At 43.9% G+C, this 22,579-nt stretch overlaps 2 long non-coding RNA genes across 2 annotated transcripts in view; one reads left to right on the top strand and one right to left on the bottom strand.

The window, feature by feature from the left end:
* Positions 1–1,238: 1,238 nt before the first annotated feature.
* LOC134760898 (uncharacterized) overlaps positions 1,239–22,579 on the bottom strand; it is a 34,793-nt gene continuing 13,452 nt past the window's right edge. Inside the window, exon 2 of the long non-coding RNA XR_010138963.1 lies at positions 1,239–2,525. This is a non-coding gene — a long non-coding RNA (uncharacterized LOC134760898). The remainder of the gene's footprint in view (positions 2,526–22,579) is intronic.
* On the top strand, positions 4,103–22,571 carry LOC129053024 (uncharacterized). Its single transcript, XR_008518157.2, has 3 exons — positions 4,103–5,290; positions 12,331–12,523; positions 21,307–22,571. It is a non-coding gene; the product is annotated as an uncharacterized LOC129053024 (long non-coding RNA).

Below are 22,579 nucleotides of genomic sequence, written 5' to 3'. Positions count from 1 at the left end.
AGGAGCAGGCATCCCACATCACAGAGTGAGAAAGGGAGTGAGTGCAGGGAGAAGGTACCACACTTTACAACAACCTGATCTGTAAGAACTCACTATGGAGAGGACAGCACCAAGCCATGAGGGATCCGCCCCATAACCCCAACACCCCACCAGGCCCCACCTACAACACTGGGGATTATATTTCCATGAGATTTGGGTGGGGGCAAATATCCAAACCACATCAACTATTCTGGTCCCATAAGAACAAAATGTTTAGACAACATCCTTGAGCTTTTGCTTGATTTTCATTCATCCTGCCAGCCCTTCTTGAGCCACCATGTCCAGCCTTATATGGATTTTTAAAAGAACAGAGGCCAAGCACGGTGGCTTCCACCTGTAATCCCAACACTTTAGGAGGCTGAGGCAGATGGATCACCTGAGTTCAGGAGTTCGAGACCAGCCTGGCCAATATGACAACACCCCATCTCTACCAAAAACCAAACCAAAACAAAACAAAATTTAGCCAGGCGTGGTGGCATGCACCTGTAGTCCAAATTTCTCAGGAGGCTCAGGCAGCAGAATGGCATGAACCCAGGAGGCGGAGGTTGCAGTGAACAGAGATCACACCACTGCACTCCTGCCTAGGCGACAGAGCAAGCCTCACCACCACCCCCGCCCCGCCCGGCAAAAAAAAAAAAAAAAAAAGGCCGAGCATGGTGGCGCACTTTGGGAGGCCAAGGTGGACACTTCACTTGAGGTCAGGGGTTTGAGACCAGCCTCGCTAACATGGCAAAACCCCGTCTCTACTAAAAATACAAAAATTAGCCAGGCACGGTGGCAAGGGACTGTAATCCGAGCTACTCGGGAGACTGAGGCAGAAGAATCGCTTGAACCCGGCAGGTGGAAGTTGAGTGAGCCGAGATTGTGCCACTGCACTTCTGCCTAGGCAATAGAGCAAGACTCCATCTCCAAAAAAAAAAAAAAGGAAAACAAAAGGAAAGTTTCTGGAAAATAGAAATAAAAGAAAAAAATGTAAACTTCTCATAAGATCCACCAAGGTCAAGACACTTCTGTAAGCAATGATACTTCCCATTTATTTATTTATTTACTTTTGTCTCTTGCTCACAATTACATACTAGCCATTTCATCCATGCCCTAAGAAGTGGAGGTCCTGGGAATTTAACCACATCAATGAAATCTTTTTTACATTATTAGCTGAAGAGAAATGCGTGCCCTTTACAGACTTTTTAAGATTAGGAAACAAAAAGGAGTCAGAGGGAGCTAAATCCCAAATGTAAAGTGGATGCCTAATGGTTTCCCATTGAAACTCTCAAAATTGCCCTTGTTTGGTGAGAGGCACGAGCAGAAGCATTGCCGTGGTGGAAAAGGACTCTCTGGTGAAGCTTTCCTGTGCATTTTGCTACTAAAGCTTTGGCTTTCTCAGAACACTCTCATAATAAGCAGGTGTTACTTTTCTTCGGCCCTCCAGAAAGTCAACAAGGAAAGTTCCTCAAGCAGCTCACAAAACTGTTGCCATGACCTTTACTTTGACTGGACCACTTCCACCTCTTCGGAGCCATTATTTTGATTGTGCTTTGTCTTCAGAGTCATACTGAGAAAGCCATGTTTTACCTCCTATTACACTTTCCAAATAGATGCTTCATGATCTATTGGTTGGTGCCAACATAATTGCGGCTTTTGACATTCCATGGCATAAACCACAATTAATATGCAGCAACCTAATAGATCTCACTTGTTTAAAATTTCCATTGAAATCTATGTTCTTGTCTGCAGCTGATCTGGTTTTGGCACCCATCAAGTGGAAAGTTTGCTCAACTTTTAATTTTTTAGTCAGAATTGTGTAAGCTGAACCAATTGAAATGTATATGGTGTTGGCTGTTGTTTCTGCCATTAATTGTTGGTCCTTTTCTTTTTCTTTTTTTTTTTTTTGAGACAGAGTCTGACTCTGTCACCCAGGCTGCAGGCCAGTGGCATGATCTTGGCTCACTGCAACCTCCGCCTCCAGGTCCAATGACTCTTCTGCCTCAGCCTCCCGAGTAGCTGGGATTACAGGCACCCTGCACTGCGCCCAACTAATTTTTGTATTTTTCTTAGGTATGGGGTTTCACCTTGTTGGCCAGGCTGGTGATCACTCCTGACCACAAGTGATCTGCCCACCTTGGCCTCCCAGAATGCTGGGATTACAGGGGTGCCACCACGTCTGGCCAAAGCTTTCCAGTTAGAGCACAAACAGGATTAATTTTTTTCTTTGCAAATTGATGTGGATAACCTGCTGCTGCAGGCTTCATCTTCAACATCGTCTTGTCCCTTCTTACAAGTTATCCATTTGTAAACTGCTGATTTCTTTAGGGGCATTGTCCTCATAAACTTTGGGTAAAGCATCAGTCATTTTACCGTTCTTCTACCCAAGCTTCATCTTAAATTTTATGTTTGTTCTTTCTTCAATTTTAGCAGAATCCATTTTGCTCTGATAGGGGCTCTTTTCAAATGGATGACTTCTCCTTTTTAATGCCGCAAGGTAGATCCTGTCGAGATATTTTTTAACGAGTTAGTACCCGCTTATTTTGGTGCCGAAAGATTTTGCAATCCATGCACAGTTTCTTGATAATACACATTTTCCATGGACTTTTTGAAGACTTCTCATATGGCTGTTGATAAGATTGGGCTCTGTGCCTGCACCCAAATCTCATCTTAAATTGTAATCCTCATGTGTCAAGGGAGGAGCTTGGTGGGAGGTGATTGGATTTGGGGTGGGGGGCAGTTTCCCACATGCTTATCTCGTGATAGTAAGTCTCACGAAATCTGATGGTTTTATACAAGGCAGTTTTTCCTATGCTCGCACTTCACCTCTAGTCTGCTGCCATATAAGACGTGCCCGCTTCCCCTTCTGCCATGATTCTAAATTTCCTGAGGTTCCCCCAGCCATGCAAAATGGTGTGTCAATTAAACCTCTTCTCTTTATACATTACCCAGTCTCAGGCATTTCTTTCTACCAGTGGGGAAACCAACTAATACAGCTATGAAAGAAATGGAAATACATAGGTTAATGGTTTTAATGAAGCATCATTTTAAGTATGAGAAAGTAAGTTTAGAAGCCAAAAGGAAAGCTCTAGAAGGATGAATAGCCAAGAGAAAGAGACAACGAATACTGTAGGCTTCCTTCAAAGGCAGGTGAAAATGGTAGCCAAGGTAGAGGTTAGAGGAGAAACAATGTTTCCTGAACCACCAGGCAAGAGTTGACATCCCTTGCCTCTTTGTCTAGCCTGTTGCCAGCCATCTCAAGGCCGTTTTCATGTCAGCACCTCCCTCTTCTGTTCTACTTGCCTTGCCAGTCCAGCTCTGGGTAAACCACCCATCCCCACCCCACCCTCTTAAATTTCTTCCACTCACCCATTCATTTAGCAAACGTACCAATCACTGACTGTGTGCCAGGCCCTGGAAGTCAAGGATTCAAATAAATCCTTGTACATGTGAAACTCATGTTTCAGTGTTGGCAAGAGGCAAATAGCAATAATCAGATCATGACGCACAATGTCAGAAGGGTTGTGGTAGCACAGGTTGGTGTGAGAGCCTCTTGCCCCTAAGCTGCAAGTGTCGCTGGAGAAAATCCCTCAACCAGATCAACTGGTGAAACCACAGGAGGGCCCTCCCTCCTGCTAAGCAATTTTTAAAATCCATCTTGAGTTGATATCCTTTTCCCAGTGCCACCTTTCTTCTTCTAATTTGCTGCCTTGTTCTCCTTTCTTGTGTTGCAGGCAAAGGGGGTGAGGACCACTTCCTCATAAAGCATAATTTCATGTCCTTAATAACTATAGGCCAGGCACAGTGGCTCATGCCTGTAATCCCAGCACTTTGGGAGGCCAAGGAGGGTATGCTACTTGAGGTCAACAGTTGGAGACGAACCTGGCCTAAATGATGAAACCCTGTCTCTACTAAAAATACAAAAACTAGCCCAGCATGGTGGCGTGCACCTGTAGTCCTAGCTGCTTGGGAGACTAAGGCAGAAGAATCGCTTGAACCCAGGAGGCAGAGGTTGCAGTGAGCCAAAATGGCACCACTGCACTCTAGCTGGGCAACAAGAGCAAAACTTCATCTAAAAAAAAAAAAAAAAAAAAAAAAAGAGAAAGAAATAGGCCAGGGATGATGGCTCATGCAGGTAGTCCTAGCTTTTGGGAGGCCAAGGCGGGAGGATCATTTAACTTCAGGAGTTTGAGACCAGCCTGGATAACATAGGGAGACCCCATCTCTATTAAAAATTTTAAAACTTAGCCCAGTGTGGTAAAGCGTGCCTGCAATCCCAACTACTAGGGAGCCGAGGTGGGAGGATTGCTTGAGTCTGGAATGTCGAGACTGCAGTGAGCCCCAATCTTGCCACTGGCACTTCAGCCTGGGTGACACACTGAGACCATGTTGCCCCCCAAAAAAGTGATACCAGCCTTATAAAATAATAATTAGGAAATGATTGCTTTTCTTTGGAGATGGAGAGAGGAAGTGGGCAAGTTGTCATTTACCATGCCCTCAACATTTTTGGTCTTAAATGACTGGGCTTTAGTATATATTAATATATAAGGTATAACCTGAAAATCCCATGTAAAAGCTTAGTAGCATTGTTGTAACAGTAACATATTTCATTGTACTTCAGGATCATCCACGGATACAGCATTACCATCCAGGAGCTCGAAGCAGAGGTCAACTCTGGCACCCTGATGACAAGTCTGGAGGTTCAGCAGTAGAAAGAAAGCAGGAAAGTGGTATTAGCCATAGAAAAGAAGAGGAGAGGCCGGGCGTGGTGGCTCATGCCTGTAATCCCAGCATTTTGGGAGGCCGATATGGGTGGATCACCTGAGGTCAGGACTTTGAGACCAGCCTGGCCAACATGGTGAAACCCAGTCTCTACTAAAACTACAAAAATTAGCCGGGCTTGGTGGCAGGCGCCTGTAGTCCCAGCTACTCGGGAGGCTGAGGCAGGAGAATTGATTAAACTCAGGAGGTGGAGGTTGCAGTGAGCCATGATCGTGCCACTGCAGTCTAGCCTGGGTGACACTAGGGAGGCTCTATCTCAAAAAAAAAAAAATGAAAGAAAAGAAGAGGAGAGGAGTACGCAGCAGAAGAGTAAATTTTGTCTCAAAGCAGGAATCCAATCAGAGGTTCAGAATTGGAAGTACAATTTTATTGTTTTTGCAATTCCTATAAATTAAAGTGTCAGAAAATGCTGATGGCGAGGACATGCATTGCAATTTGCAGGGGAAATGTCAAGTGAGGACTTCATCACGTGTGACACGAGAGAAAAGTAAGAGCTGATTTTAAAATCAAAAGCTGTTGTTCATCCTGAATTGAATTTCTAAATTTTGGTGGAGCAGAGTCGCTTTGAAGCTTTATTCCCATCTATTTCTATTGCATTGCTAATGATAACTATTGACTTTGGGTAGTGTAGAAGCAACAAGCATGTCCTTGTCTGTAAGTACAGGGAAGGATAGAACTTTCATTGATGCAAACATTTAAATAGTCATGTTACTTCTGTATCCAATGTCCTAACGTTTTAGGGTTACTTTTAGTTTTTTATTTGCTTACATAAGCTTAGCATGAAGAATATTTTTAAACATCTCGTTTTGTCTCCAGCATTTTTTCTATTAAGAGGTAAAATGTAGTCCTTGTTGGATTCTTGACAATCTAGTTTGTTTTATCTCAGGTCTCATGATCTGAGTGCCTACCCTCTCCAGGAAGGAAACTGCACCAATGTCTGTTGTTGTTACATATCAACTTTTAGTTTCAGCTTTTTTTGTTTTGATGTCAATACATAGTAACAGCAGTCAAGTATGAAGCTAAGTGTAGTGAGTAACTTTAGTAAACAGCTGTGAGGTTTTTTTTGGTTTTTGTTTTTTTTTTTGAGATGGAGTTTCACTCTGTCACCCAGGCTAGAGTGCAGTGGCACGATCTTGGCTCACTGCAACCTCCACCCTCCGGGTTCAAGTGATTCTCCTTCCTCAGCCTCCTGAGTAGCTGGGACTACAGGCACCTGCCACCCCGCCCAGTTAATTTTTTGTATTTTTAGTAGAGATGGGGTTTCACCATCTTGGCCAGGCTGGTCTTGAACTCCTGACCTCGTGATCCACCTGCCTTGGCCTCCCAAAGTGCTGGGATTACAGGTGTGAGCCACTGCACCCAGCCAGCTGTGAGTTTTGAGAAATTAAATTTTTTATACTGAATTAGCCTCTTGGAAGTATCGAAAGCAGATGAATAATGTTAGTTTCTGCCTTCACAGGCATTGCCTTTGTTTTGTCCACCAGAGAAAGATCAGTTTATGGTTCACTCCTGTATTAGGCTGTTCTTGCATTGCTATAAATAAATGCCTGAGACTGGGTAGTTTATAGGAAAAGAGGTTTAACTGGTTCACAGTTTTGCAGGCTGTACAAGCATGGCATCTGACATTGCTCAGCTTCTGGGAGGCCTCAGGGACCTTTTACTCATGGCAGAAAGTGAAGCAGGAGCAGGCATCTCACATCACAGAGTTAGCAAGAGAGTGAGTGCGGGGAGGAGGTGCCACACTTTACAACAACCTGATCTGTAAGAACTCACTATGGAGAGGACAGCACCAAGCCATGAGGGATCCGCCCCATAACCCCAACACCCCACCAGGCCCCACCTACAACACTGGGGATTATATTTCCATGAGATTTGGGTGGGGACAAATTTCGAAACTACATCAACTGTTCTGGTCCCATAAGAACAAAATGTTTAGACAACATCCTTGAGCTTTTGCCTGATTTTCATTCATCCTGCCAGCCCTTCCTAACATGGCATCTGTTTGCCAGATGCCTGGGCTCAAACAATCTGTTCACTGTATCCTCGAAAAGTGCTGGGATTATACGCATGAGCCACCGTGTCCAGCTTTATATGGATTTTTAAAAGAACTGAAGCCAGGGGCAGTGGCTCATGCCTGTAATCCCAGCACTTTGGGAGGCTGAAGCAGTTGGATCACCTGAGTTCAGGAGTTCGAGACCAGCCTGGCCAACATGGTGAAACTCCATCTCTACCAAAAAATACAAAAAAAAAAAAAAAAAAAAATTGGCCAGGCTTGGTGGAGCGCACCTGTAGTCCAAACTCCTCGGGAGGCTCAGGCAGGAGAATCACTTGAACTTGAGTGGCGGAGGTTCCAGTGAGCAGAGATCTCAACACTGCACTCCTGCCTGAGCAACAGAGTTAGACTCCATCTGCCCCCCTCACCACCACACCCAAAAAAAAGGCCGAGCATGGTGGCACATGCTGTAATCCCAGCACTTTGGGAGGCTGAGGTGGGTGGATCACCTGAGGTCAGGAGTTTGAGACCAGCCTGGGAAACATGGTAAAACCACATCTCTACCAAAAAATAAAAATAAAAAAAAATTTGGCCGGGCTTGGTGGAGCACACCTGTAGTCCAAACTTCTCAGGAGGCTCAGACAGAAGAATCACTTGAACTCGGGAGGCGGCGGTTGTAGTGAGCCTAGATCTCACCACTGCACTCCTGCCTGAGCGACAGAGGGAGACTCCATCCCCCCCACAACAAAAAGGCCGGGTATGGTGGCACATGCCTGCAGTCCCAGCACTTTGGGAGGCCAAGGCGGGCACTTCACCTGAGGTTAGGGATTCAAGACAAACCTGGCCAATATGGTGAAACCCAGTCTTTACTAAAAATACAAAAATTAGCCAGGCACAGTGGCGTGCTCCTGTAATCCCAGTTAGTCAGGAGGCTGAGGCTGGAGAATCTCTTGAACCCAAGAGGTGGAGATTGCAGTGAGCCAAGATCGTGCCACTGCACTCCTGCCTGGGCAACAGAGCCAGACTCCATCTCAAAAAAAAAGGAAAAATAGAAAAGAAATGTTTGTGGAAAATAGAAATAAAAGAAAAAAATATAAACTTCTCATCATAAGATCCACCAAGGTCAAGACACTTTCGTAAGCAATGATAACTAGCCATTTATGTATGTATGTATGTCTCTTGCTCACAACAATTACATACTAGCCATTTCATCCATCCCCTAAGAAGTGGAGGTCCTGGGAATTTAACTACATCAATGAAATCTTTTTTACATTATTAACTGAAGAGAAATGGTTGCCCTTTACAGACTTTTTAAAATTAGGAAACAAAAAAGTGACAGAAGAAGCTAAATCTTGATTGTAAGGTGGATGCCTAATGGTTTCCCATTGAAACTCTCAAAATTGCCCTTGTTTGATGAGAGGCATGAGCAGAAGCATTACCGTGGTGGAAAAGGACTCTCTGGTGAAGCTTTCCTGGGCATTTTGCTGCTAAAGCTTTGGCCTTCTCAAAACACTCTCATAATAAGCAGGTGTTGGCCGGGCACGGTGGCTCACGCCTGTAATCCCAGCACTCTGGGAGGCCGAGATGGGAGGATCACGAGGTCAGCAGTTCGAGACAAGCCTGACCAACATGGTGAAACCTCGTTTCTACTACAAAAATTAGCCAGGCATGGTGATGCGTGCCTGTAATCCCAGATACTCAGGAGGCTGAGGCAGGAGAACAGCTTGAACCTGGGAGGCAGAGGTTGCAGTGAGCTGAGATTGCACCACTGCAGTCCAGCCTGGGTGACAGAGTGAGATTTGGTCTCAAAAAAAAAAAAGCAGGTGTTATTATTCTTCGGCCCTCCAGAAAGTCAATAACGAAAGTTGCTCAAGCAGCTCAAAAAACTATTGCCATGACCTTTGCTCTTGGCCAGTCCGGTTTTGCTTTGACTGGATCTCTTCCACCTCTTCGGAGTCATTGCTTTGATAGTGCTTTGTCTTCAGAGTCATACTGGGAAAGCCACGTATCACCTCCCGTTACACTTTCCCAATAGATGCTTCATGATCTATTGGTTGGTGCCAACATAATTGTGGCTTTTGACATTCCATGGCATAAACCACAATTAATAGGCAGCAACCTAATACATCTCACTTGTTTAAAATTTCCATTGAAATCTATGTTCTTGTCTACAGCTGATCTGGTTTTGGCACCCATCAAGTGGAAAGTTTGCTCAACTTTTAATTTTTCAGTCAGAATTGTGTAAGCTGAACCAATTGTGATGCCTATGGTGATGGCTGTTGTTTCTGCCATTAATAGTTGGTCTTAGTCTCTCACGAAGGCTGGAGGCCAGTGGCACAATCTTGGCTCACTGCAACCTCTGCCTCCCGGGTTCAATGATTCTCCTGCCTCAGCCTCCCAAGTAGTTGGGATTACAGACACCCACCTCCGCACCCAGTTAATTTTTGTATTTTTATTAGAGACAGGGTTTCACCATGTGGGCCAGGTTGGTCAGGTGACCCGCCCGCCTTGTCCTCCCAGAGTGCTGGAATTACAGGGGTGAGCCACCACACCCGGCCGATGCTTTTCAGTTAAAGCACAAAGAGGATTTTTTTTGTTGTTTTTTAAGACGGAGTCTCACTCTGTTGCCCAGGTTGGAGTGCAGTGGCATGATCTCAGCTCACCACAATCTCCGCCTCCTGGGTTCAAGCGATTCTCCTGCCTCAGCCTCCTGAGTAGCTGGGACTACAGGCTCGTGCCACCATGCCCAACTAATTTTTGTATTTTTAGTAGAGACGGGGTTTCACTATGTTGGCCAGGCTGGTCTTGAACTCCTGACCTCGTGATCCACCCGACTCGGCCTCCCAAAGTGCTGGGATTATATGTGTGAGCCACCGCGCCCAGCCTAATTTTTTCCCTTGCATATTGATGTGGATGACCTGCTGCTGCAGGCTTCATCTTCAACATCATTTTGTCCTTTCTTACAAGTTATCCATTTGTAAACTGCTGATCTCTTTAGGGGCACTGTCCCCATAAACTTTTGGTAAAGCATCAGTGATTTTACCGTTCTTCCACCCAAGCTTCATCTTAAATTTTATGTTTGTTCTTCCTTCAATTTTAGCAGAATTCATTTTTCGCTGATAGGGGCTCTTTTCACACTGATGCCTTCTCCTTTTTAATGCCTCAAACTAGATCCTGTCGAGATACTTTTCAACGAGTTAGTACCAGTTTATTTTGGTGCCAAAAGATTTTGCAATCCATGCATAGTTTCTTGACAATACACATTTTCCATGGACTTTTTGAAGACTTCTCATATGGCTGTTGATATGATTGAGCTCTGTTCCCACACCCAAATCTCATCTTAAACTGTAATCCTCATGTGTCAAGGGAGGAGCTTTGTAGGAGGTGATTGGATTATGGGGGCAGTCTCCCACATGCTGATCTTGTGATAGTGAGTAAGTCTCACGAGATCCGATGGTTTTAAACAAGGCAGTTTTTCCTATGCTTACACTTCACCTCTAGTCTGCTGCCATGTAGCAGCATCCCCTTCTGCCATGATTGTAAGTTTCCTGAGGCTCCCCCAGCCATGTGGAACTGAGTCAATTAAACCTCTTCGGCTGGGCTTGGTGGCTCACCCCTGTAATCCCAGCTTTGGGAGGCCAAGGCTGGTGGATCACCTGAGGTCAGGAGTTCCAGACCAGCCTGGCAAACATGGCGAAACCCATCTCCACTAAAAATACAAAAATTAGCTGGGTGTGCTTATGCCCGCCTGTAATTCTAGCTACTCAGGAGGCTGAGGCAGGAAAAGCGCTTAAACCTGGAGGGCAGAGGTGTGGTCAGCCGAGATCGCACCATTGCACTCCAGCCTGGACGACAAGAGCGAGACTACGTCACATTAAAATAAATAAAATAAAATAAAATAAAATAATTAAACCTCTTCTCTTCATATATTACCCAGCCTTGGGTATTTTTTCTACTAGTGTGAAAACCGATTAATATAGCTGTGAAGGAAATGGAGATACATAGGTTAATGGTGTTAATGAAGCTTTATTTTAAATATGAGAAAGTAAGTTTAAAAGCCAAAAGGTAAGCTCTACAAGGATGAATACTCAAGAGAAAGAGACAATGAATACTGTAGGCTTCCTGCAAAGGCAGGTGAAAATGGAAGCCAAGGTAGAGGTTAGAGGAGTTGGCCTTAGAAGCAACGCTCCTGAACCAACAGGCATGAGTTGACATCCTTGCCTCTTTGTCTAGCCTGTTTTCATGTCAGCACCTCCCTCTTCTATTCTACTTGCCTTGCCTATCCAGCTCTGGATAAACCACCCGTCCCCACCCCACCCTCTTCAATTTCTGCCATTTGCTCATTCATTTAGCAAACATGTACCAATCACTGACTGTGTGCCAGGCCCTGGGGTCAAGGATTAAAATAAGTCCTTGTGCACGTGGAACTCATGTTTCAGTGTTGGCAAGAAGCAAATAGCAATAATCAGATCATGATGCACGTCAGAAGGGTCGCGGTAGCACAGGGTGCTGTGGGAGCCTCTTGCCCCTAAGCTGCAAGTGTCGCTGGAGAAAATCCCTCAACCAGATCAATTGGTGAAACCACAGGAGGGCCTTCCCTCCTGCTAAGCAATTTTTACCATCAGTCTTAAATTGATATCCTTTCCCCAGTGCCACCTTTCTTCTACTTTGCTCCCTTGCTCTCCTTTCTTGTGTTGCAGGCAAGCGGGGTGAGGACCACTTCCTCATAAAGCATAATTTCATGTCCTTAATAACTATAGGCCAGGCACGGTGGCTCATGCCTGTAATCCCAGCACTTTGGGAGGCCGAGGCCGGTGGATTACTTGAGGTCAGCAGTTGGAGATGAACCTGGCCTACATGGTGAAACCCCGTCTCTACTAAAAATACAAAAATTAGCCGGGCTTGGTGGTGTGCACCTGTAGTCCCAGCTACTCAGCAGACTAAGGCAGGAGAATCGCTTGAACCCGGGAGGCAGAGGTTACAGTGAGCCGAGATTGCACTACTGCACTCCAGCCTGGACAACCAGAGCGAAACTTCATCTATGCAGGCAATCCTAGCATTTGGGAGGCCAAGGCGGCAGAATCATTTAACTTCAGAAGTTCAAAGCCAGCCTGGATAACATAGGGAGACCCCATCTCTATTAAAAATTTTAAAACTTAGCCCAATGTGGTAGAGCGTGCCTGCAATTCCAGCTACTAGGGAGCTGAGGTGGGAGGATCACTGGAGTCTGGAATGTCAAGGCTGCTGTGAGCTGCAATCTTGCCATTTGTACTTCAGCCTGAGTGACAAAATGAGACCATGTCTCTAAGAAAAATAAGTTGTACCAGGCTTATAAAATAATAATTAGGAAATGGTTGCTTTTCTTTGGAAATGGAGAGAGGAAGTGGGCAAGTTGTCATTTACCATGCCCTCAACATTTTTGGTCTTAAATGACTGGACTTTAGTATATATTAATATATAAGTTATGACTTGAAAATCCCACGTAAAAGCTTAGCAGCATTGTTGTAACAGTAACATATTTCATTGTACTTCAGGATCATCCAGGGATGCAGCGTTACCATCCAGGAGCTCGAAGCCAAGGTCGACTCTGGCAGCCTGATGACGTAACCAAGTCTGGAGATTCAGCAGTAGAAAGAAAGCAGGAAAGTTGTATTAGCCACACAAAAGAAGAGGAGAGGCTGGGTGTGATGGTTCACGCCTGTAATCCCAGCACCTTGGGAGGCCGAGGTGGGCGGATTACCTGAGGTCAGGAGTTTGAGACCAGCCTGGCCAACATGGTGAAACCCCGTCTCTACTGAAAATACAAGAACTAGCCAGGCATGGTGCCAGGTGCCTGTAGTCCCAGGTACTCAGGAGGCTGAGGCAGGAGAATCGCTTGAACTCAGGAGGCGGAGGTTGCAGTAAGCCGTGATCTTGGCACTGCACTCTAGCCTGGGCAACAGAGTGAGACTCCATCTCAAAAAAAACAAAAAAGAAAGAAAGAAAAGAGTAGAGGAGTGTGCAGCAGAGGAGTAAGTTTTGCCTCAAAGCAGGAATCTGATCAGAGGTTCAGAATTGGAAGTACAATTTCATTGCTTTTGCAATTTCTATAAATTAAAGTGTCAGAAAAAGATGATGGCGAGGACATGCATTGCAATTTGCAGGGGGAAATGTCAAGTGAGGACTTCATCACATATGACATGAGAGAAAAGTAAGAGCTGGTTCTAAAATCAAAAGCTGTTGTTCATTCCAAATTGAGTTTCTAAATTTTGGTGGAGCAGAGTCGCTTTGAAGTCTTGTTCCGATCTATTTCTACTGAATTGTTGATGATAACTGTTGACTTTGGGTAGTATAGAAGCAACAAGCATGTCCTTGTAGTACAAGTACAGGGAAGAATAGAACAAACTTTCATTGATGCAAACATTTAAATAGTCATGTTACTTCCGTATCCAATATCCTCAAGTTTTAGGATTAGTTTTAGTTTTTTATTTGCTTATCTAAGCTTGGCATGAAGAATATTTTTAAACATCTCGTTTTCTCTCCAGCATTTTTTCTTTTATTTATTTATTTATTATTATTATTATACTTTAGGTTTTAGGGTACATGTGCGCAATGTGCAGGTTAGTTACATATGTATACATGTGCCATGCTGGTGCGCTGCACCCACCTACTCGTCATCTAGCATTAGGTATATCTCCCAATGCTATCCCTCCCCCCTACCCCCCACCCCACAACAGTCCCCAGAGTGTGATGTTCCCCTTCCTGTGTCCATGTGTTCTCATTGTTCAATTCCCACCTATGAGTGAGAATATGCAGTTGTTGGTTTTTTGTTTTTGCGATAGTTCACTGAGAATGATGATTTCCAATTTCATCCATGTCCCTACAAAGGACATGAACTCATCATTTTTTATGGCTGCATAGTATTCCATGGTGTATATGTGCCACATTTTCTTAATCCAGCCTATCATTGTTGGACATTTGGGTTGGTTCCAAGTCTTTGCTATTGTGAATACTGCTGCAATAAACATACGTGTGCATGTGTCTTTATAGCAGCATGATTTATAGTCCTTTGGGTATATACCCAGTAATGGGATGGCTGGGTCAAATGGAATTTCTAGTTCTAGATCCCTGAGGAATCGCCACACTGACTTCCACAATGGTTGAACTAGTTTACAGTCCCATCAACAGTTTAAAAGTGTTCCTATTTCTCCACATCCTCTCCAGCACCTGTTGTTTCCTGACTTTTTAATGATCGCCATTCTAACTGGTGTGAGATGGTATCTCATTGTGGTTTTCATTTGCATTTCTCTGATGGCCAGTGATGGTGAGCATTTTTTCATGTGTTTTTTGGCTGCATAAATATCTTCTTTTGAGAAGTGTCTGTTCATGTCCTTCGCCTACTTTTTGATGGGGTTGTTTTTTTCTTGTAAATTTGTTTGAGTTCATTGTAGATTCTGGATATTAGCCCTTTGTCAGATGAGTAGGTTGCGAAAATTTTCTCCCATTTTGTAGGTTGCCTGTTCACTCTGATGGTAGTTTCTTTTGCTGTGCAGAAGCTCTTTAGTTTAATTAGATCCCATTTGTCAATTTTGGCTTTTGTTGCCATTGCTTTTGGTGTTTTAGACATGAAGTCCTTGCCCATGCCTATGTCCTGAATGGTATTGCCTAGGTTTTCTTCTAGGGTTTTTATGGTTTTAGGCCTAACGTTTAAGTCTTTAATCCATCTTGAATTGATTTTTGTATAAGGTGTAAGGAAGGGATCCAGTTTCAACTTTCTACATATGGCTAGCATTTTTTCTATTAAGAGGTAAAATGTAGTCCTTGTTGGATTCTTGACAATCTAGTTTGTTTGATCTTAGGTCTCATGATCTGAGTGCCTACCCTCTCCAGGAAGGAAACTGCACTGATGTCTATTCCTGTTAAATAGCAACTTTTAGTCTCAGCTTGTTTTGTTTTGATGTCAATAAATAGTAACAGCATTCAAGTATGAAGCTAAGTGTAGTGAGTAACTTTAGCAAATAGCTGTGAATTTTGAGAAATTAATTTTTTGATACTGAATTAACCTCTTTGGAGTTTGGAAAGCAGATGAATGATATTAGTTTCTGCCTTCGCTAGCATGCCTTTGTTTTGTCCACCAGGGAACGATCAGTTCGTGGTTCACTCCTGTATTAGACCATTCTTGCACTGCTAAAAAGAAACACCTGAGACTGGGTAATTGATAAGAAAAGAGATTTGGCCGGGCACGGTGGCTCATGCCTGTAATCCCAGCACTTTGTGAGGCTGAGGTGGGATGACTACTTGATGTCAGGAGTTTGAGACCAGCCTGGCCAACATGGTGAAATCCCGTCTCTACTAAAAATACAAAAAAATTAACCGGGCATGGTGGCACGCTCCTGTAATCCAAGCTACTCGGGAGGCCGAGGCAGGAGAATCACTTGAACCCAGGAGGCAGAAGTTGCAGTGAGCCAAGATAGCACCACTGCACTCCAGCCTGGGTGACAGAGCAAGACTCCATCTCAAAAAAATAAAAAAAGAAAAAAGAAAAGAAAAAAAATAAAAGAGATTTAATTGGCTTATAGTTCTGCAGGCTGTACAAGTGGAGAATCTCACATTGCTCAGCTTCTGAGAGGCCTCAGGGAGCTTTTACTCATGGCAGAAAGTGAAGCAGGAGCAGGCATCTCACATCACAGAGTGAGCAAGAGAGTGAGTGTGGGGAGGAGGTGCCACACTTTACAACAACCAGCTCTCTAAGAATTCACTATGGAGAGGACAGCACCAAGCCATGAGGGATCCGCCCCATAACCGAAACACCCCACCAGGCCCCACCTACAACACTGGGGATTATATTTCCATGAGATTTGGGTGGGGACAAATATCCAAACTACATCCACTATTCTTGTCCCATAAGAACAAAATGTTAGACAACATCCTTGAGCTTTTGCCTGATTTTCATTCATTCTGCCAGCCCTTCCTAACATGGCATCAGTTTGCCTTTACTTTCTTAATCACCACTTTATGTTTTCCCAGCTTTTAGAAACAAATAGCCAAAGAGGCAGGTACAAGAGCCACCAATAATGACTGAAAGTAAATGATTGTCAACTGGGCAAGAGTACTAAAGGAAGGGAAAATTTCAAGAAGGAGCTTGGCTGACAATGTCCCATGCCACAGAGAGGTTAAGGAAGACAAGAAATGGAAGTGTTCACTGGATTTGGCAGTCGTGATTTCATTAGTGAACTAATGAAACTGATGACCTAAAAGAGACAGAAACCATGTTACAGTGAGGGGTGAATGGCAGGTGGGAAATGGATGTATGTTTGGAACTCATCTCTTTTTAGGTGGTCATTGAAGTCATGGCCATTGATTCTGTTACTTAAGAGGGAGAGTGAAGTAAGAACAGAAGCAGACCTAGGGCCCAACCTCGAAAAACTAACATTACATAGAGGTAAAGAAATGTATCTACAAAAACAGAGAAGGACTAGCCAGAGAGTAGGAGAAAAACCAGAAGACTCTGGGTTACTTAATCTAAGAGAAAAGTGTTTCAAGGAAGAGGAGTGGCCAGCAGGGTTGGATGCCACTGAATGGTCAATTATGATGCCTGACAAAGGCCATGGCATTCAGTGACTTGCAAATCACTGATGCCCTAGAATTATGGGGCAGGGAAGTCAGATTGGGTTGAGAATGGAAAAGATATATACAACTTTTTAGAGAAGTACGAGGGATCTTCAAAAGTTTGTGGACCCTTAGTTCTACTCTGAGGCCTCCTTCACATTCTCCTGAACATATAAATGTGTAATTATCAGAAAGAATCATGGCTTGCAATTAGTTCCTAGGTGGATTTTTTTCTTTTTTTTTTAAACGGAGTCTTGCTCTGTCACCCAGGCTGGAGTGCAGTGGTGCCATCTTGGCTCACTGCAACCTCCACCTCCTCAGTTGAAGAAATTCTCCTGCCTCTGCCTCCCAAGTAACTGGATTGCAGATGCCTGGCACCACACATGGCTAATTTTTGTATTTTTTGTAGAGACAGGGTTTCACCATGTTGGCCAGGCTGGTCTCCAATTCCTGACCTCAAGTGATGTGCACACCTAAACCTCCCAATGGGCTGAGATTACAGGCATGAGCCACTGGGCCTAGCCTGGATATTTTTTTTTTCTTTTGAGGTAAGGTTTCCATCTGTCACCACCACTGGAGTGCCATGGCACCATCACGGCTCACTGCAGTCTTGACCTTCTGGGTTCAGTTGATCCTCCCACATCAGCCTCCTGAGTAGCTGGGAATATAGGCATAGGCCACCATGCCCAGCTAACTTTTGTATTTTTTGTCAAGACAGGATTTTCCCATGTTGCCCAGGCTGATCTCAAACTCTTGGGCTCAAGCAATCCACCCACCTTAGCCTCGTAAAGTGCTGGGATTACAGGTATGAGCCACTGTGTCCAGCCTGATGGTTTTTTTTTTTTTTTTTTTTTTTGAGACTGAGTCTCGCTCTGTCACCAGACTGGAGTGCAGCAGCACGATCTTTGCCTACTGCAACCTCTGCCTCCGGGGTTCAAGTGATTCTCCTGCCTCAGCCTCCCGAGTAGCTGGAACTTCAAGCACGTGCCACCAAGCCCAGCTAATTTTTGTATTTTTAGTAGAGACGGGGTTTCACCATGTTGGCCAGGATGGTCTATGATCTCTTGACCTTGTGATTCATCCACCTCGGCCTCCCAAAGTGCTGGGATTACAGGTGTGAGCCACCGCACCCGGCCATGGATTTTTAAAAGAACAGACGATGGGTGCAGTGACTCACGCCTGTAATCCCAGCATTTTGGGAGGCCGAAGCAGGTGGACCACCTGAGGTCAGGAGTTCAAGACCAGCCTGGCCAACACGGCAAAATCCCACCTCTACTAAAAAAATAGAAAAAAAAATCGCTGTGTGTTGTGGCATGCATCTGTAGTACAAACTACTCAGGAGGCTCAGGCAGGAGAATTGCTTGAACCCGGGAGGTGGAGGTTGCAGTGAGCAGAGATCACGTCACTGCACTCCAGCCTGGGTGACAGAGCCAGACTCTGTCTCAAAAAAAAAAAAAAACAAGGTTTGTGGAAAATAGACATAAAAGATAAAAAATATAAACTTATAAGATTCACCAAGGTCAAGACACTTTTGTAAGCAATGATACTAGCCATTTATTTATTTATTTATTTTTGTCTCTTGCTCACAGCACTTAGATACTAGCCATTTTATCCATCCCCAAAGACTTGGAGTTCCTGGGAATTTACATCAATGCAATCTTTTTTACATTATTAACTGGAAAAAAAATGGTACCCTTTACAGATTTTTTATCATTAGGAAACCAAAAGAAGTTGGAAGGAGCTAAATCCCAACTGTAGGGTGAATGCCTACTGGTTTCCCATTGAAACTCTCTGAAAATTTCCCCCGTTTGATGAGAGGCATGAGCAGAACCTTTGCTGTGGTAGAAAAGGACTCTCTGGTGAAGTTTTCCTGGGCATTTTTCTGCTAAAGCTTTGGCTTTCTCAAAACACTCCCATAAAAAGTAGATGTTATTTTTCTTTGGCCCTCCAGAAAGTCAACAAGCAAAATTTCTCAAGCAGCTCAAAAAACTATTGCCATGACCTTTGCTCTTGACCAGACCACTTTTGCTTTGACTGGACCACTTCCACATCTTCGGAGCCATTACTTCGATTGTACTTTGTCTCCATAGTTGGAAAGCCACATTTCACCTCCTGTTACACTTTCCCAATAGATGCTTCATGATCTATTGGTTGGGGCAAAAGTAATTGCGGTTTTTGACATGCCTTTCAATGGCAAAAACTGCAATTAATTTTGTAGCAACCAACAGATCCTACTTGTTTAAAATTTCCATTGAAAGCTCTGTTCTTGGCAGCTGATCTGGTTTTGGCACCCATCAAGTGGAAAGTTTGCTCAACTTTTAATTTTTCAGTCAGAATTCTGTAAGCTGAACCAATTGTGATGTCTATGGTGTTGGCTGTTGTTTCTGCTGTTAATCGTTGGTCCTTCCAAATTAGGGCACAAAGAAGATTAATTTTTTTTCTCACAAATTGATGTGGATGACCTGCTGCTGCAGGCTTCATCTTCAGCATCGTCTTGTCCTTTCTTACAAATTAACTATTTATAAACTGCTGATTTATTTTGGTGCATTGTCCCCATAAACTTTTGATAAAGCATCAGTGATTTTACCATTCTTCCACCCTAACTTCACCCTAAATTTGACGTTTGTTGTTCCTTCAATTTTAGCAGAATTCATTTTGCTCTGATTGGAGCTCTTTTCAAACTGATGACTTCTCCTTTTTAATGACTCAAACTAGATCCTGTTGAGACATTTTATAATGCGTTAGTACCAGTTTGTTTTGGTGCAAAAAGATTTTGTTTTTGAGATGGAGTCTCACTCTCTCGCCCAGGCTGGAGTGCTGTGGCGCGATCTCAGCTCATTGCAACCTCACCTCCCCAGTTCAAGCTATTCTTCTCCCTCAGCCTCCTGAGTAGCTGAGAATACAGGTGTGAACCACCACACCTGGCTAATTTTTCTGTTTTTTAGTAGAGACGAGGTTTCACCATGTTGGCCAGGCTGGTATCAAACTCCTGACCTCAAGTGATCCACCAGTCTCAGCTTCCCAAAGTGCTGTGATTACAGGGGTGACTCACCATGCCCAGCCCTCAAAAAGATTTTGCAATCCATGCACAGTTTCTTGATAATACACATTTTCCACGGACTTTTTGAAGACTTCTCATATGGCTGTTGATATGGTTGGGCTCTGTGTCCCCACCCAAATCTTATCTTGAATTGTAATCCTTATTTGTCAAGGGAGGAAGTTGGTGGGAGGTGATTGGATTAGGAGGCTGGTTTCCCTCATGCTGTTCTCCTGATAGTGAGTGAGTCACACCAGATCTGATGGTCTTAAAAGTGGCAGTTTTTCCTATGCTCGCAATTCACCTCTCGCCTGCTGTCATGTAAGGCATGCCTGCTTCACCTTCTGCCATAATTATAAATTTCCTGAGGCCTCCCGAGCCATTTGAAACTGTGAGTCAATTAAACCTCTTCTCTTTATATACTACCCAGTCTTGGGTATTTCTTTCTACCACTGTGAAAACAGACTAACACAGCTGTGAAAGAAATTGAGATGCATAGGTTAATGGTGTTAATGAAACATTATTTTAAATATGAGAAAGTAAGTAAGTTTAGAAGCCAAAAGGAAAGCTCTAAAAGAATGAATACCCAAGAGAAAGAGACTACTAATACTGTAGGCTTCCTGCAAAGGCAGGTGAAAATGGAAGCCAAAATAGAGGTTAGAGGAGTTGGCCTTAAGAGAAGCAATTCTCCTGAACCAACAGGCATGAGTTGACATCCCTTGCCTCTTTGTCTAGCCTGTTGCCAGCCATCTCAAGGCCGTTTTCATGTCAGCACCTCCCTCTTCTGTTTTACTTGCCTTGCCTGTCCAGCTCTGGATAAACCACCCGTCACCACCCCACCCTCTTCAATTTCTGCCATTTGCTCATTCATTTAGCAAACATGTACCAATCACTGACTGTGTGCCAGGCCCTGGTCAAGGATTAAAATAAGTCCTTGTCTGTGTTGAACTCATGGTTCAGTATTGGCAAGAGGCAAATAGCAATAATCAGATCATGATGCATAATGTCAGAAGGGTCGCGGTAGCACAGGGTGTTGTGGGAGCCTCTTGCCCCTAAGCTGCAAGTGTCGCTGGAGAAAATCCCTCAGCCAGATCAACTGGTGAAACCACAGGAGGGCCCTCCCTCCTGCTAAACAATTTTTAAAATCCATCTTTAATTGATATCCTTTCCCCCAATACCACCTTTCTTCTTCTAGTTTGCTCCCTTCCTCTCCTTTCTTGTGTTGTAGGCAGTGGGGGTGAGGACCACTTCCTCATAAAGCATAATTTCATGTCCTTAATAACTATAGGCCCGGCACGGTGGCTCATCCCTATAAGCCCAGCACTTTGGGAGGCTGAGACAGGCAGATGACTTGAGGTCAGCAGTTGGAGACGAGCTGGGCCTACATGGCGAAACCCTGTCTCCTAGCATTTCGGAGGCCAAGGCGGGAGGATCACTTAACTTCAGGAGTTCAAGACCTGCCTGGATAACATAGGGAGACCCCCTCTCTACTAAAAATTTAAAAACTTAGCCCAGTGTGGTTGCACCTGCCTGCAATCCCAGCTACTAGGGAGCTGAGGTGGGATGATCGCTTGAGTCTGGAATGTTGAGGCTGCAGTGAGCTGCAATCGTGCCACTTGCACTTCAGCCTGGGTAACAGTGAGATGATATCTCTAAAAAAAAAAAGAAATTGAACCAGACTTATAAAATAATAATTATAAAATGGTTGCTTTTCTTTGGAGATAGAGAGAGGAAATGGGCAAGTTGTCATTTACCATGCCCTCATATTTTTGGTCTTAAATTACTGGGCTTTAGTATATATTAATATATATAAGATATGACCTGATAATACCATTTAAAGCTTATTAGCATTGTTGTAACAGTAACATATTTCGTTATACTTCAGGATCATCCAGGGATGAAGCTTTACCATCCAGGAGCTCGAAGCCGAGGTCGATTCTGATGCCAAGATGGCAGCACCAATCTGGAGATTCAGCAGTAGAAAGAAAGCAGGAAAGTGATATTAACCATAGAAAAGAAGGAGGAAGGGAGTGTTAAGTCCAGATGGCCTTAGGTGTCCTGACTGTCTAGGCAGCCAAAGAGCACACGTTAAGCAATCCAGAAGTGCCTTCAGGGCAAAGAATAAAGAGAAAGGGGGTCGTTGTGCTGGTGGGGTACACTGCAGAGGAGTAAGTCTTGTGTCAAAGCAGGAATCTGATCAGAAGTTCAGAATTGGAAGTACAATTTCATTGCTTTTGCAATTTATACAAATTAATTTTAAAGTGTCAGAAAAAGCTGATGGTGAGGACATGCATTGCAATTTGCAGGGAAATGTCAAGTGAGGACTTCATTACGTATGACACGAGAGAAAAGTAAGAGCTGGTTCTAAAATCAAAAGCTGTTGTTCATCCCGAATTGAATTTTCTTTTCATTTTTCTTTTTTTTAGACAGGGTCTCACTCTGTTGCCCAGTCTGGAGTACAGTGGCACAATGTCGGTTCACTGCAACCTCCACCTCCTGGGTTCAACCGATTCTCCTGCCTCAGCCTCCCGAGTAGCTGGGATTACAGGTGCCCGCCACCGTGCCTGGCTAATTTTTGTATTTTTAGTAGACATGGGGTTTCACCACGTTGGCCACGCTGGTCTTGAACTCCTGACCTCAGGTGATTCCCCCCGCTTCAGCCTTCCAAAGTGCTGGGATTACAGGTATGAGCCACCGTGCCCGTCCATTCCAATCTAGTTTTATTGCATTGTTGATGATAACTGTTGATTTTGGGAAGTGTAGAAGCAACAAGCATCTCCTTGTAGTATAAGTACAGTGAAGGATAGAACAAACTTTTGTTGGTGCAAAAATTTAAATAGTCATGTTACTTCTGCATCTAATGTCCTAAAGTTTTAGGATTAGTTTTAGTTTTTTGTTTGCTTACATGAGCTTAGCATGAAGAATATTTTCAAACATCTGCTTTTATCTTCAGCTTTTTTTCTATTAAGAGGAAAAAGGTAGTCCTTGTTTGATTCTTGACAATCCAGTGTGTGTTTTATCTTAGGTCTCATGATCTGAGTGCATACCCTCTCCAGGAAGGAAACTGTACCAACGTCTGTTCCTGTTAAATAGCAACTTTTAGTCTCAGCTTGTTTTGTTTTGATGTCAATAAATAGTAACAGCATTCAAGCATGAAG

The sequence above is a fragment of the Pongo abelii genome, chromosome X (genome assembly GCF_028885655.2).
Source record: "Pongo abelii isolate AG06213 chromosome X, NHGRI_mPonAbe1-v2.0_pri, whole genome shotgun sequence".
Taxonomy (NCBI): Eukaryota; Metazoa; Chordata; class Mammalia; order Primates; family Hominidae; genus Pongo; species Pongo abelii.
Note: the sequence above shows the minus strand (reverse complement) of the source record. Positions and strands in the feature narration are given on the sequence as shown.